This window comes from Peromyscus maniculatus, chromosome 16 (genome assembly GCF_049852395.1).
Source record: "Peromyscus maniculatus bairdii isolate BWxNUB_F1_BW_parent chromosome 16, HU_Pman_BW_mat_3.1, whole genome shotgun sequence".
In the NCBI taxonomy this organism is placed as follows: Eukaryota; Metazoa; Chordata; class Mammalia; order Rodentia; family Cricetidae; genus Peromyscus; species Peromyscus maniculatus.
This window is the reverse complement of record NC_134867.1, coordinates 61,859,483-61,874,641: the sequence shown is the minus strand read 5'-3', so window position 1 is coordinate 61,874,641 and position 15,159 is coordinate 61,859,483. Positions and strand designations below refer to the sequence as shown.

Genomic DNA, 15,159 nt, shown 5'->3' with positions numbered 1-15,159 from the left:
AGAGCTAATGAGCTGGGAAAAGAGAAACACCATCAGCCTGGCACCCGGGGCGGACGAACTTTCTTCCCTTATCAAATAAATCTTCAGGATTGATGCTCTTCACCCACAGAGGGTGCTTCCTTCCTCTCTAATTGTTTAAGCAGAATGTGTTTGGGTGAGCAGCCACTGAGGTCTGCCTGTCACAAGGGGCGGAGGAGGAGTAGCCACCGGATGGTCATCCCTCCACCATCTGTCCAGCAAAATTCCTTGCTCCCACAGAGCCCTGAGGCCAAGGCCAGCCACTGCTCTCTGCTTTGGGGATTCCTCCACAGCAGGATGACAGGCAAAAATTCTCCCTAGACTGGACTCTCATGGTCTTCCTTAGGGTCCAGGTCTCCTAACTGCCCTCTCCATCCTCTTTGTCACTTTGAGTGGCAGGGCTCCTTGAAGCCCAGACACTCTGGCCTCTTCCTGGTATGTGTGAGATTTAGAGAGAATGCAAATATTCTATTTCATTTTGTGGTATGGATTGCTTAGGTAAATTGCCGGCAAGAAATCAATCCAAGATGTATTTGCTGGAGGCCTCTCTAGGTTAGCTTAGCTCACTCTTTCTCATTTCAATATGAAAACCATCATTACAACTACTTCTCTTTGAACTCTGTGAAGGGAGAATCCTGAAGATTTGACAGTCGGTGGCAATTTATGTAACTTGTTCTATTACTGTTGGCAGAATGTGGGAAAACACAGGGGGAAAAAGCCCTCTGAATCTATAATACACACACACACACACACACACACACACACACACACACACACATATATATATATATATGCATATTTATATATCTGTATATTCAGCAACAGTGAAGGTTGGAAATGGCGGAGCACCGGGGGCTGGGAGGAGCCCAGGGAGCACTCAGTGCCTGGGACTGTCCTCTGGGTCTTGCTCCATGGTGACTTCAGTTTCTCACTCACCCCACGGAAGAGTGAAGCACCGTTCCCCTCCCCCTCCCCTCCTGCCCTGGCACTGGCCTCCACGGAGACATTCCATCCCCCCACCCCTCCCCTGTCTTCAGGGCCCTGTCCTTTCCTACAGCCCCGCCCAGGGAAGGGCCTGTTTGTCTGCTTCCTCTGTGGGAGATGTCCCACCCACTGCCCGTTCCCCTAACTCTTCCTGTCCCTCAGACTCCATTCCCAAGTCCTCTTCTGGGATCCCCACAGTCATCACACCGTCCTCTGGATTCCCTTGCATCATCGGACTCCTGGCTGGTACCACTCCCCATATATAACACCATCCATCTGGGCTACGAGGGACCTCTGCGGTCAGATCCTGCTCATGTGTGAAACCCAATTGTCGCAGGTACCAGTCTCAGGCGACACAGGCGGTGCAGAGGGCCAAGACCAGGCACCTAACCACCCAGAGAACTCCTTCCTAGCCGCTCTGAGCATGAGCAGCTGTTCAAGAGGGACCGGGAGGCAGGGAAGAAAGCAGTCGGAGAGGAGTGCTCTTTTCCTACCCCACCTCTCCTCCAGTGAGAGCAGAGCCTTCCAAGAGCTGGGTTCCTAGACAGAACAGCTCCCCAGGGCAGCGAGGGAGCCTCAGGGGTGCCCCTAGCGCTTTACCACCCGGGGTCTTAAGAACTTAAAACGGACATAAATGCATACCAGCACACAGTATGACATGCACATGTGAGCAGATTTATGGTTCAGTCTTCCTGGTCCTTTAAAAGACTTATAGATGCTGTTAAAAAGCAACGCAGACTGAATGTATGTCTGAATGAACGGGAAATGGGTTTGTGACAAGCCCTTCTGTAACTTAGAGTCCCCTCTGATGCTCTTACGGCTTTCTCTTTTTCATCAAGCTTTGAAATACTTTCCCATATGCTTTGCCTCTTTCTCCTTCCTTTATAATAGCTCTACTCATTGTAAAGTAAGAAATAACAAAGTCACATATGAAAAACTCAAACTGCACGGAACAGGAAACCCTGGGCATGGGATCAGCAGTAAGAAGGGAAGCAGGAACTCACAGATCTGGAGCCCCTGAAACTTCATTTCCTCCTCCGGTTCTGGGAGGAGTGAATTCCCCATCATCCTAGTTCAGAGACAGGCAAGAGTAGGGTGACCAGCTGTCCCAGATTAGAACTGAAACTCCTGTGTTCTGGGGAAATCTTCAGTCTCAAGTAAACTAGGACAGTCCGTCACTCTATTAGAGACACCCCAACCAGGCTTACAAGGATGTTAAAGGCAGTGCGTGTTTTCACTCTGCCTCGTCAACCACTGCCGGGTGTCCTTGCCCTGTACACGAAGAGGTTAATGTCTGCCCTTAGGGAAAGGCACCGTGCAGTTCTGTCAATACATCTGGAATGCCACTCCTGAAACCCTATCCTCCCCTGTTCTACTCAGAGCTGTGTGTTGTTCGGAAAGTATGCAAGAACTGAGAACTATGTGACATGTGCGCATGGCTGTACCCTTGGCATTGAGAGTCCAAGGTCAGCACTGTTTGCTTTAGAGTGGTGCCATGCAAATGTTGTAGACCGTGGAATCACCAGTGATACAGACACAGGGACAGGTATATGTGTGTGCGCCCGTGCGGGCTTGCACACATGCACATGTGTGTGTGTCAGGGCAGTCTGAGGAAGCACTACTGTCCCCGTTTGTGAGTTTTGTCATACAGGTTTTAGGGAACTAAAAGGCCCAGGGCTTTTACTTTTCCATATTAGAGGCAAAATAGCTGCCTTAAAAAAATCCCTTTTAAAAAAATTTAAATACATTTTATGTGTAAATCACTTTTTTGGTAAACATGAATAAAATAAAACTTTTGTGGTACTTTTGAATCTTAAAACAAACAAACTTAAATATAAAATTCATGTTGACTCAGAACTGACAGCAGATAGAGACAAGCTGAAGAGTCCCTGGCTGTCAGTCTTATCAGAAGTCCCTTTTTGCCTTTCCACGTGTGGAACCTACGATGGCATTTATTAATAAAAAAGAAACACTCCACTTCCTACTCAGCGATGGTCAAATGCTTTGTATCCTTAGGCAAGTCTCGCAGAGACACACGTCTGCTGTGGTGCTGATGATGTTTAGAGTGTTCAAGGCATTACGAAGTACAGTGTCATAGACACAGACTACATCTGCCTAAATGCGTGCACACACACAAGCATGTGGACACGTGTGTGTGTATACTCATCCGCACTCCCAAACACCACAGAGTAGTGTTACCAGTGTACTGTTGGGGAATGAGCGGCTGGTGGGGGTGGAGGAGAGAGAACGCTCTACGCCTCCACAGTGGCATTGCGGCCAGGTCACATTCCCTACGCCCTCTTCCATGAGGCACACGAATGGGAGCCAAGACCAACGCTGACAATCGAGGCCTTTGAGTTACGCTGCTTAGGTTAGAATCTCGGATCTGCTATTTTCTACTGTCGTGTCCTTTCAAGTCCTGTGCCTCTGTGTCCCTACTAGGGAGCAGGTGGGAAGCATGCTTTTCCTTTTATCCCTGCTGACGTGTGCTCGGAGCAGGCTGAGGCCTCACTTCTGGTCTCTGGAGATGCTGGGTTGGAACTCTGAGCCACAAGGATCACACTTAGGGTGCCGAGTAGGGAAGCAGCTTGCCTATCTTCGTCATTGTGCCGAGGCTTCCTTGACTCGTTTAACAACACTGGTGTTCATTTATTCCTCCCCTTAAGGATAGCCACACGTTTGTTGTGACCAGACACAGGGGCAGATGCTGGACACTCTGCTGAGCAGGGTGGCATGACACTCTCCATACAGCGCTACAGTTAGTCACGCAGACTGTGGGCGCTGTCAGTCTCCGCTGCACGATGCTAGGAAAGGTGTTTAACATCTCTGGGCCCTTCCTCTGTTATCTGGACAGTGAGGACAATGACACCATCTACCTTTATACACCCGTGAGCATTAGCAACAAACCACGAAAAAGTGTCCCGTGCTCAGGACCAATGCTTACTGTCTGCCGAGTCCCACGGAGAGAAAGCTAGCAGAATTCATACAATCTAAACAAATGACAAATGCCTTGCTTACTGAGTTATCTCCACTCAGTATAACAGCAAAACATCATTTCTCACAATCAAAACAGCTAATGTGAATTATACTAAGAATCTGAAATTCATTTCAGTCAGTAAGTAGCTCCAGTCATTTGGTTAAAACATGTCCAAGACTGAAATAAAATGGCTATTTAAAAAGGAGAGTATATTATTGGATAAAAGTTGTATATTAACTCCAATAATGTATCAAGGTCTTGGATGCATTAGCGGGGAGCTGGCAACTGTCTTCTGGGAGGAACAACAGTGAGGCCATGACTTCTTCCCACACTCCCTTCAGGAAGCTGCAGATGTTTTGTGTGATGTCATTGGTGTTCTTTCGCTTTGTGCCTCTGACATGGACTTGGAAGCTACTCTTTCAAATTTCCATTTTGTTTTGCCCTGTTCAGTGATCCCCTGGAAGGTAAGACGACCCCTACTTAGAGGGGTTTCCTTGTCAATCACTTAAGAGGAAGGTAAACAGAGATGGTAAGAGCAGAAAAGGGCCGACCTGGGTGAGTGGAGCTCTATTTGGACGGTAAGCTTCTAGAGTAAAGCATTTACATGTGGTAGTGCGTCTCTTCCTCTTTCATAATTAAAGGTGATTTCAAATTAGATTTACACTCCTGCAGTGGCTGAACACCAAAACTGTCCGTGAAGCTGAAAACTGATCATTGCTAATGGAAAGTCAGTTGCAACTGCGTTTGAAGGGAAGTTTTCTGACTACAAAAGATTAAATATCTACTAACCAAACGCATGTTTTTCTAGTGAAAAATAAATTATCTTGAGGAGTTTAGCTTCAATTTCTTAATTTCTTGTCTGCGTATCTTTTTATTGTTTTTAAGACAGGGTGTCATGTAGCTCAGGCTGGCCCTGAACCTTCTTTGCAGCTGATGATGACCTTGAAATTCCCATCCTCCTGCCCAGATGACATGCTTATACTGCCACACCCACCTCTACTTGTCCTTTGAATGTCTTTTCATTCCAGCTCTGTGACATGGACAGGTGAGTCTGTTCATGTCTGTTTCTAGGCTTCATAAAGCCGTTACTGAGTAGCAGGCATGTTGTGTACTGTTTCCTTATGTGTTTATTTAGACTGTGTTAACTAATGTCACCCCGACCCCTGCTGAGTGAGGTTTTAGTCCCCTGTTACACACACTCCTGAGACTCAGCGCAGCGTCTCACTACGTGCCGTACAGTACTGTGAAGCTTCAGACACAGTTCCCAGGGACTCCAGACAGTGAGAGGCCTAGGAGCAGACAGGAGTTGGGAAGGGAGGAGGGAAGTGAGAGGGGTCGCCCCGGGATTTAGGTCCTGGTGGGAAGGAAAGGCGGTATTACTGATGCGGTAGCAAAGCTCTTGGGAACGTGACTGAAGATTGGGAGCTATGGTTCTTAGAGTACCTTAGGGTGTCTGTCACAGCCAGGCCTGCCTGGCTGATGAAGGCTAGCTAAGAAGCCACACTCCCCTCCAAACCCTGTGCCACCCACCCGTGTGAGAAGACCAACTTTGAGGGTGGACACGTGCTTCGTAGTCTCAGGACAAGCCCAGGGAGACATCTGGCCAGTGATTAGGGAGACAGGGTCTACACAGGAGCCAAACATGCAGAAGCCTTTTGAATCCACGATGCCCCCCACAGAGAGTGTGAGCAGAGAGAAAGGAGGCGTGATGGGGGGCGGGGGTGGGGTGGCTGAGCTGCAAGGGATGTCCTGGGAGCCATTATAGGACGGAGAGGCCAGAAGCCCCCAGCAAGGGTCAGAGGAGGGAGAAGTCCAGAGGGGGAGGAAGGTTGGACTGACTCAGACCAGCCTCCCGTTTCTCCAGTAAAGTAGCACTAGAATTAAAGCAGGGACAGACTAACTCCCTTCCTGAGATAGGCAGTATGGCGGTGTGAGCAGGAGCCAGTGTCTGCAGGACCGGAACCTCCGGGGCAAGCTTGGGGAGGTGTGGGTAAGGCACAGAGGCCCCCTGAGCATAGTCCTCTCTGACCAGAGAGACTCCAGGCACTGTGGGTGCTGCCTGCCTATTTTATAACTTACAGTGTCTCTAAAGTGCACTTCTGGGAAATGGGGGATAAGTAAGTTATGTATATACACTGCAAGGCACTGAGTTCCAAGGGCACATGGAGAGGGCAGAAGGGTGGCTGCCTAGGGCTCTTTCTCACTGGACACTCGCATGAACAGGCCTCATGGCCAACTGTATGATATAAATAGAACCAAGCCCAAGAGAGCATCTCAGAAGTGTGGCCAGGGTGGCAGGCACCACCACAGCAGGATTGCTTTTTCTTTGGTGTTCAGTCCCACTGTGCTCAACCTTTTCAAGATTAGATTGGGATTTGAGGAATTATAAGGGAAATGAATGATTACACAACATGGTTAGTAGTTCAGATAATGCAGGAAAACAATCAAAATGGCAGGCAAGGAGACCTATTCATGGTTGAGCCGACCAGCAAATCCCAAATGCTCTTTCTTTCTGTGTCTGAGGGTCGAGGTGACTCCTTCCATTGTTCCTCTGAAAATGTATTTCAATCACAGTAAGGGTTAAAGGTCAACAGAAGTGGATTCCCTCTGGAAGCCAACTCCACGCCAAAGCTCCAGCTGAAGAGAATGGGCTTAGGAGGGAAGAGAGCAGGAGCCCTGTCCTGAGACCCTGTGGATGTCGAGTTGGAGGGAAAGCTTCGGCAGATCTCCAAATGTCTGGAGCCGGCACAGCACACCACCAACCAAGGCAGGCGCGTGCAGAAGGCAGGGGGAGGTAGAGGAGGAGAGGGGGGCCGAGGCAGAGGGCTGAACAAGGACAACGAGAGTGAAGCGAGGTCTCATGAATCTCAGCCTCATTCTTATTGGCCGGTGGGCCAGTCCATGCTGACCTCCAGGACTAATTTTAGTAACCGAAATAGTTGGACACTGAGGTCGGTCCTCATGAGTAGAGTTTTGGGAGGCACAAAGCAACCACAGCCTAAGAAAGTGACGGCTGTCCAGCTGTCCGTGAAGTCCAGGCATACCAGCCACTGTGACTACCAGACGCTGCAACCTGGGCCTGTTACCCAGCTCATCCTGACAGTGGGTGGCACCGGGGAAGCAGGGGACCCTGAGCATCCAGCATTGAGGGGCTTGTGCTTCCTGCTTTGGGAAAGGCGGGTACTGAAACAAAGAGACTCAGACAGGAGGATACAGAGAGGAAAGGAAAGAGGGAAAAGGAGAAGGTGGAGGAGCGGAAAAGAACAAGGGAGGGTGGAGGCAAAGGGAAGAAAGAGAGGGGGCAACTATAGGCTGGGATTTCAAAGGTGATGGGATGACTGTGGGCCCCTCCCCCCAAACAACAGCTGTCCATGAACGGCAAGGAAGCCTGTGGTCAGACATAGATTTTCCAGCACACATGACCTCATTGATTGTCCAGTCTGACTCATGTTAATAGTCTTATATCCAATGTGGATTAGAAAGAGTCTCTTTTTTTTCCTCAAGAAGTTTAAAATATACACTATAGTTAAAATATGATTTTGCTGGAAGTGATTTTTAGGAATATTTTCAAAATACAATGTGCAGGTATAAATTTTAACTTGGAATATGAAGACATCAAAAGCCATCTTGAGGAAAAGTCATTGAGTTGAAACAGATCAGCAGTGCTCATCCCACTGAGCATTTCAGTTTCCAGGAGGCCCTCAGGAGGCTGCTCAGGTCTCTGGTTCTGAGTTAGAGCCTTCATTCAATTTCACTGTCCTGTGGTGGAATATTATTTTAAGACGTGTTACATTCATTTATGCTGTGGAACATTTGTTTAATGATGCAAAGATGTGTTGCATTCTTTTATGCTGCATTTGTTTAACTCTGTGAAGCTGTGTTACTGTGCCTGTCTAAAACACCTGATGGTCTAATAAAGAGCTGAACAGCCAATAGAGAGGCAGGAGAAAGGATAGGTGTGGCTGGCAGGCAGAGAGAATAAATAGAAGGAAAAAACTAGGAGGAAAGGATAAAGGAGTGAGAAAAGAATGGTCCAGTCACACAGCCAGACACAGAGTAAGAAGTAAAAAAAGATATACAGAAACAGAGAATGGCAAAAGCCCAGAGGCAAAAGATAGACCAGATAATTTAAGTTAAGAAAAGCTGGCTAGAAAAAAGCCAAGCTAAGGCTGAGTATTCATAAGTAAGACTATGTCTCCATGTGTATTTATTCGGGAGCTGGGTGGTGGGCACTCCAAAGAGTCAAGAGTAAAGAATAAAAACAACCAACTACATTGTCCCTTCACCCTTTCTGATATTGAGCATTTCAATTTCCAGGAGGCCCTCAGGGGGGCTGCTCAAATCTCTGGCTCTGAATTAAATCCTTCACAATCACTGCCCTTCACCATTCCGGGTCTCACAAAATCTAGGAATAGTTGCCTTGCCAGTGGGGCTCCACGCTGGACAGGGGGCTCATAGCAGTCCAACTTGGACCATAGTACAGGAGCCGCCTAGACCCTCAACTCGTTGCCTCTGGCCCTGGAAAGGTAAACCAGCACATTCGAATACATTCAAGGCACAATTAAAGTGCTTTTTTTTTTTTTTAATTTATTTTTTCATTTTCCTTTGGGCATTTGAAAGATTGGCACCCACTTCCATTCCCAATCAAAGACAAGCTTCAGGGGAATGATTAGCGCACAAATTGCAGATTGTATAATTTGTATTCATAAAAAATATAGAGAGTCACTTTAAAACTTTGTAGACTTCATCAGCAACTTAAAAATGTGGATACTTTAAGATTGCCCTGAAGTTATATGCCAATGTGTTAGGGATTTATTTTATTTCTTTGCTATAAATATTCATTTGAATTAAAGGCTTCAAATGTTTGTATCAGGCAACATATTGTCATTTTTAAACCAGGAAAGTGTTGTATTTATTATGTTTCTTTAAAGGCTTTTATTTCCCACGGGCTTTGGGATCGAGCTTATGAATTAAAGAATAGGAAGAAGTCTCGGACACTTGGAAAAACGGAGATCTTTGGAATGGGAGAGTGTTTGATCTTTCCTATGCTGCAGACCTGGTCTGCTGATGGCCATGTGTGGCAGCATCACAGGCTTCTGCACCTGTCTAAACCTGACAGGTACCGTCACAGCAGCCTGTGAGGCAGGAGGGACAGACAATCGCCCTCCCTCAGAAATACAAACACATCAAATAAAACACACGTTCATGGAGCCAAAACACAGCTCCACTTGAGCGACACGTTAGAGGAACTTGGCCATGTGTCTTATAATAAAATTCTTGTATCTGAAATGGAGTAAGTACTTTAATTCACGCTCATCTCGAGACACACACCCTAAAGTTTAAATGCTTAAAAGCACGGCAATAGGCATTTTTATTGTAGATAACAAACTACAGATTTGTCTAGTGGAGAAAAAAATTCATGAAATGTTTGACAAAAGGGCTGTGATAAGAGATAAAGAACACAGTATTCACTGTTTGGGCTGCAGAGGGGGAGACAGAGCCTGTCCCTGAGCCTACGGATCTAGCTATGTGCACTGAGATTAGGGTTATAAACAATGGGCACTGTGTCGGCATGGAGGAATGTGAACAATAGCTCTTTTTCTGGAAGTCTCTGTAGGAAGAACACACAAATCAGTCAACAAGGGAGCTGAAATGATCCGGTATTCTCTCTAAAGATGAGGAGCAACAGGGTTTCTGCAAGAGCACGGGTGCCCTCCCCACTGGGCTCCTTCTCTTCCTTCATTCACTATAGAATTCTTCCCGACTTGCACCTGGTTTGACCAGCAGTCAGCTGGCTTCTGAGGATTCTCCCTATTTTTACACCCCCACCCCACCCCACCCCAGATCCCAGAGACTCGGGGCAGCTGCACAACTGTGCTTTCTTTGGTTATAAAAGCAAGCTTGTGACATCCATCGCCAGATTCTGTTAAAAACAGAATTAATTAGAGTCAACTCAGCCACTCCCCAGTGCTCGTCCACCGAGGGCAGTGATGACTGGGAAATCGTTTAGAGAGAGAGCAGGGAGTAAGATTAGAGTCTTCAGGAAGCATAGAGTCTACTGTGTGGTGTACCACCTGGGTAGTAAGTAAGATGTGCCCTGAGATAGGCTATCACCACAGATATAGACCACAGAGATGCCGTGACTTCTCCAGATGATGGAGAGACTGGTCTACAGTGGGGGGGGTGGTGCAGAGGGATGGTACGGGAGTTCGAGAAGGTACCAGAAGAGGGAGGGGGATGGCTGTGGATGGGCTCTTAGCGGACACAAAGGCGGCATCAAGGACAGATGTGGATGTCACAGAAAGTGAGGGTCAGATGACATTGAGGCTTGAATCCCGAGGTAAGGCTTCCTTACGGAATTTGATTTGAAGGTTGAGAAAGACTTAGGTTGGAGGCTGCAGAGGGATGATGGTGATTTATTCCTTTCCCTTCCCAATCTTGAAGAGTTTGGTCTAGAGGAGCCAGGGAAATGGGATTTGTCTATTTTACCATTATCTTTTCCTAAGAGTTAATTAACACTTTTAATCCCAGCATTCGGGAGGCAGAGGCACGTGGATCTCTGTGAGTTTGGCAACAGCCTGGGCTACAGAGTGAGTTCCAGGAAAGGCTCCAAAGCTACACAGAACGCTGTCTCAAAAAAACAAAAACAAACAACCTCCCCCCAAAAAACAACAAAATTAAAACAAAACAAAACAAAAACAAAGAAGAGTTAATTAACAATCCTTTCCTAACTTCACTGCAGCCTCGTTTCCTCCGAGTTCCTGAAATAACAGTATGTAAATCACAGTGTAAGCTCAAATCTGCAGGAAATGCTCGGCAAGGAATTTCCTGCCTGGGCAGTTTGGGTGACAAGCAGGTTGTATGAACAACTGTGCGCTCCGTCCGGGGAGGCACGGTGGAGCGGCCGGTGTGCACATGAATGGCAACGGTCAAAGCCAGATGGAAGTAGCCATGGAAGGAGACTGAGTCATGTGTGTGGCTTTGTCTCTCAGGATATCAAGGGAACGTCTGACTGGGGACACAGCGTCACTTTTGCCCCGTTCCAGCTCTTGACTACGGAACAGATTCTCCTGAGGTCCTGTTACTCTCTTGCTAACTCTCACAAATCTTTCTCAGCAATGAAGACCAATCAGAAGAAATGGAGAGAAGAGATCAGTCTTGGCTGCTCTAAGGATGAAGCCGTGTTCTGTGAGGAGCATTCTGAGTTTCTGAGGCTGCCTAGGGGGGGTCTTTAGATAAGCTCCACAGGGTCCAGCGCCAGTGATTCCAGCGCATCAGCCCCAGTCTCCTCCTGCAGGGTCTGTCTGGCCCTGGTATTTGACTGGAATCTCTCTGCTGCCAGCCAGGTCACTCCCTCCCTCCCTCTCTTCCTCCAGATACCAGATGTTTAGGTCTTTGGCTCAAGGATAGGGATCTCTGGGGCTCCTATCTAGGACTGCGCTTACAGAGAACAGATGTAAATGCAGGCATTAGGGGATTTCTTGTTTAGTTTCAGAATGTTTATGCTTGTGTTTGAATTTCTACTCATATCATCTTTAGGTAGGCTTCCTGGCTCCTTAGTGGCTACCTGAGTCATTGTGGAAGGCTCGTAACGAAGAACTTTCTGTCAGGAGGGCAATGAGGAACTCTCACCAATTATGGGGATGGGAACAGCCACACAGCAGGGTCTAGTCCAGTTGCACTGTTAAGACCTTCCTTAGAAGATGATCCCCTTGTCTCCTCGGGAGAATATTTCTTATTTGGGGGTTCCGTTACTTCTGTTTAACAAAGATTTATACTTCTTTGAGATGTTACCAGAGCTAACAAAAATAAGTGACAGACCGTCCAGGAGCCTGATCATGCAAGCATGAACCAAGAAGCAATAGGCAGAATGTCCTGGAGTGGCCAGGCCTCAGCGTTTACGTAAAGAGGGACGGTGAATGCCGGCCTTGTCAGTCACAGGCACTGGGCTCATGGCACCAGCAACAGCTGACTGTTGATGCTGAAGGCATGTAAACACACTTTCACAGAACTTTCTTGTACCTCTCCCCACTCCCCCAAATCACAAGTGGAGACTGCTTACTGGAGGAGCACTGTGTAAAGTTTCATAATAGAGAATGAAATAGAACATGGTGCCATTTCACATGAAAGGGAAGGTGGGAGAGGCCGTCAACCCACGCCCTGAAAGTCTGTTAAAGCACCTGCTACACAAATGATTGGCAATGACATCCAGCTCCGCAGGTATCAGAGAGTGGACAAGCAGGTCGTGAAGCATCTAATTCATTCTATTTTTCATTACGTTGTTCATTGACAATAGGTAACTCCGAGTTTTCCATTGTTCTGTAATGCTTAAAAGACTAGAGACAAACCAGCACTGTCCACTAGCAGAACACTGCCGCCCATGCCTGCGTTAGTCAGCACAGACATTGTCATTCAAGCAACCCTCTTATCGCCTCATCCAAGGCCTCACTTCTCTTCAGCAGAATTAGGTTAGACATGGGGCTTGTAGCTCGGGGTGACACTTCCTTTGATCATGAGAAGAAGCTTTGTACACACATTATAAATCTCCACTTGAATTTGCTTTGGCAAAATGTCTTGCAAAGTTACCATCCCATTAATTCCCTAAACTATCTTTGGCATGTTTTACAGTCAAAATGTCTGTTTTGTTAGGCTAACAAAGTGGCTAACTCTTGCTTTTCAGAGGAGACCACACTGAAAGGTCAAAGCTGGGCGTGGTCTCACATGCCTTTAATGTCTGTGCCTGGGAAACAGAGGCAGGCAGAGCTCTATGAGTTCCAGGCCAGCAGGAGCTACGCATGAGGTTGTCTCAAATGAGGGAAGGGGGGCTAGGAAGATGGCTGATTAAGCAAGAGCACATAGTCCTTTTGCAAAGGATGTGATAGCTCGCAACTCCCTGTAACTCTGGTTCCAGGGGTTCTGATGCCTTCTCTGGCCTGTGTGGGTACCAGGCATGCACATAATATGCATACATATGCAAGCAAATACTCATGCTCACAACATATAAATCAATCAATCAATCTTTCTTAAAAAATTGGAACAAGGGAAGATAAGTTGACACATCCCAGATGTTTTCTTTTTTGTTTTCAGGTTTTAGCTTTTATTCCTTACTTGTCCTAAGGGAACATCTACAGAGGAACAGCACCTGCAAGCTCGTCGGGACACACTAAAGCATGTCTTCCCCACAAGTGAGTGACACCTGGACGGACCATGATGGCTGTTTCAGGTTCTCAGACACAAGAACAACACTCGGGGAAAGCCAGGAGCGGCTGAATGGCAACCACAGATACTGAGGGGAACTGGGTGCCGGTCAAGGACTGAAAAACGACTCTAGGCAAAGTATGAGGAAGACAACTTACAGGAAGGGACCAGGCTGCCTTCTAGAAGCATGGTTGCAGACTTTCTGTTTATGGACCGTCACACACACAGGTCACCTGCGGCTTCCCAAGGTGGGAACCTTTAAAGCTGAAGATCACGGTCTGACTCAGTAGGGGAGCAGCTTTTGAAAGACATCAGACACCTCCAAGACAGTGCCCTGGCATCTCCTCTGGAGCTTAGGGCCTAAGTGTACATTCTTTGTGTTAGAGATAGCAATGAGTCATTTTGATGGGGGACAGGATGGGGTTACGAATTGTCATTGAAGCAATTTATGCAGTATTGAATTATTTCAACAGAGACAACACATTTGGTAAATGCCTACTACATCCAGACCCAGAAAACTACTTAGGAGAGTCTTTTCTACGCTTAGAAAAGCTCCCTGTCTCCCCGACGGGATATGCAAGGCACAGCTATGCTTGGGGACTCTGTGTGCACACAGCACGTGATTTTATTTAGGAAATATTACCATTTAAATGCACACAGTCACAACATAGCAGCAAAGTGACAATTACAATAAAAAAAAGTATTATAAGTGGTCTTCTAGAGAGACGTGATCCCTGTGGGACCTTTACTCACTCTCCATTTATTACCATATTAAAGATTGGACATTTATGTGGCGTTTAGTGGGGATATGGAGCATAGACAGCCTTGTCTCTCACACTCTCCTTCCACAGTGGTGGAGACTGGACGTTTGATGGGACAGGCAGTCTCATGATCACTGCCGCTGCGTAGATGCTGGGCAGTGAAACAATGTCCCTGAAGGAGACCCCCAGCTAACTGTATGCCATGCTGTGACCATCCATCCCTGAGCAAACCTTCTGGACCTGAGAACAGGAGGAGAAATTTGTCCACTAATGGGGATACATGATTCCATTTGGTGGGGTCTGGGAAAGGAGGAGATGGGAGTAGAGACGGCAGACGCCGAATGGGATGGCTGCAGGCCACGTGCTGGAATTAAGGGAGCATGAGTTAGGATGGACGCAGGAGGATGACTTCAGCTTCTGCAGCAGTAGGAGGATGCACTCAAGGGCTGGACCATGGGATCACATGCGGGGCCCCTACTCATCAGCCCGGGGTGGGAATGAGAAGAATCCTGAATGCATGTGGTGGGAGCAGTGGGCGGAGAGTGGGAGAGAGAACCTTTCCATAGCAGCGGGACTGAGAGGACTGACCGGACATGGTGAGAACAGCATCCACGGTGGGGCTGGTGTTCCAGAACAGGGCGGGCCACAGGCCTGCCTCCTTACACACACTGGGCACACCATGGGAAGGGTAGGTGTGCAAAGGGAGCCAGGAATTCAACTCTAGCCACTGGGCTTGGGGGTGACTAAAACGTAGTTGAAGATATGGACTTGGTGACTGAGGGAGACTGGAGCTTTAGGAAAATAGATTTGGGAACTGCTGACATGGAGTGAAATGGCAACCTTATCACGTGGTGGTGGGGGGTCAATTACTGGGGAGCCGCTGTAACTACTGAGCAGGTGGAGAAAGAAGAGGGTGAGAATACAGGAAGGAGAAAAATAAAAAATAATGTATAACGATAAAAATAATGGGGAGCAGATGGTATGAGTGCCCAAAAAACATGAAAATCACCCTCTCTACACACCGAGGGCATGGGGGTTGGAGGCTGATTCAACACACCCTGTTTGACCAGTCAGGAGGTGGAACAGAATAGTCCCTCCAGAAGAACCGAGTGGTTCCTAGAGATTTCTTAGTTGAATTGTATCAAGCTAAACTGATGTAAGGGAGTGATGTCGAATTGTAGCCTGTGAGCTGGGTGGGGCTGGAGTTATCCTACAGTTGAG

The 15,159-nt window shown here is 47.4% G+C and overlaps 1 protein-coding gene and 1 long non-coding RNA gene across 2 annotated transcripts in view; one reads left to right on the top strand and one right to left on the bottom strand.

Moving 5' to 3' along the window:
* Positions 1–15,159, bottom strand: part of Pacrg (parkin coregulated) — a 475,516-nt gene that overhangs the window by 87,858 nt on the left and 372,499 nt on the right. The window lies entirely within an intron of this gene.
* Positions 1,031–14,880, top strand: LOC143268924 (uncharacterized). Its single transcript, XR_013045149.1, has 3 exons — positions 1,031–5,024; positions 8,911–11,167; positions 13,067–14,880. It is a non-coding gene; the product is annotated as an uncharacterized LOC143268924 (long non-coding RNA).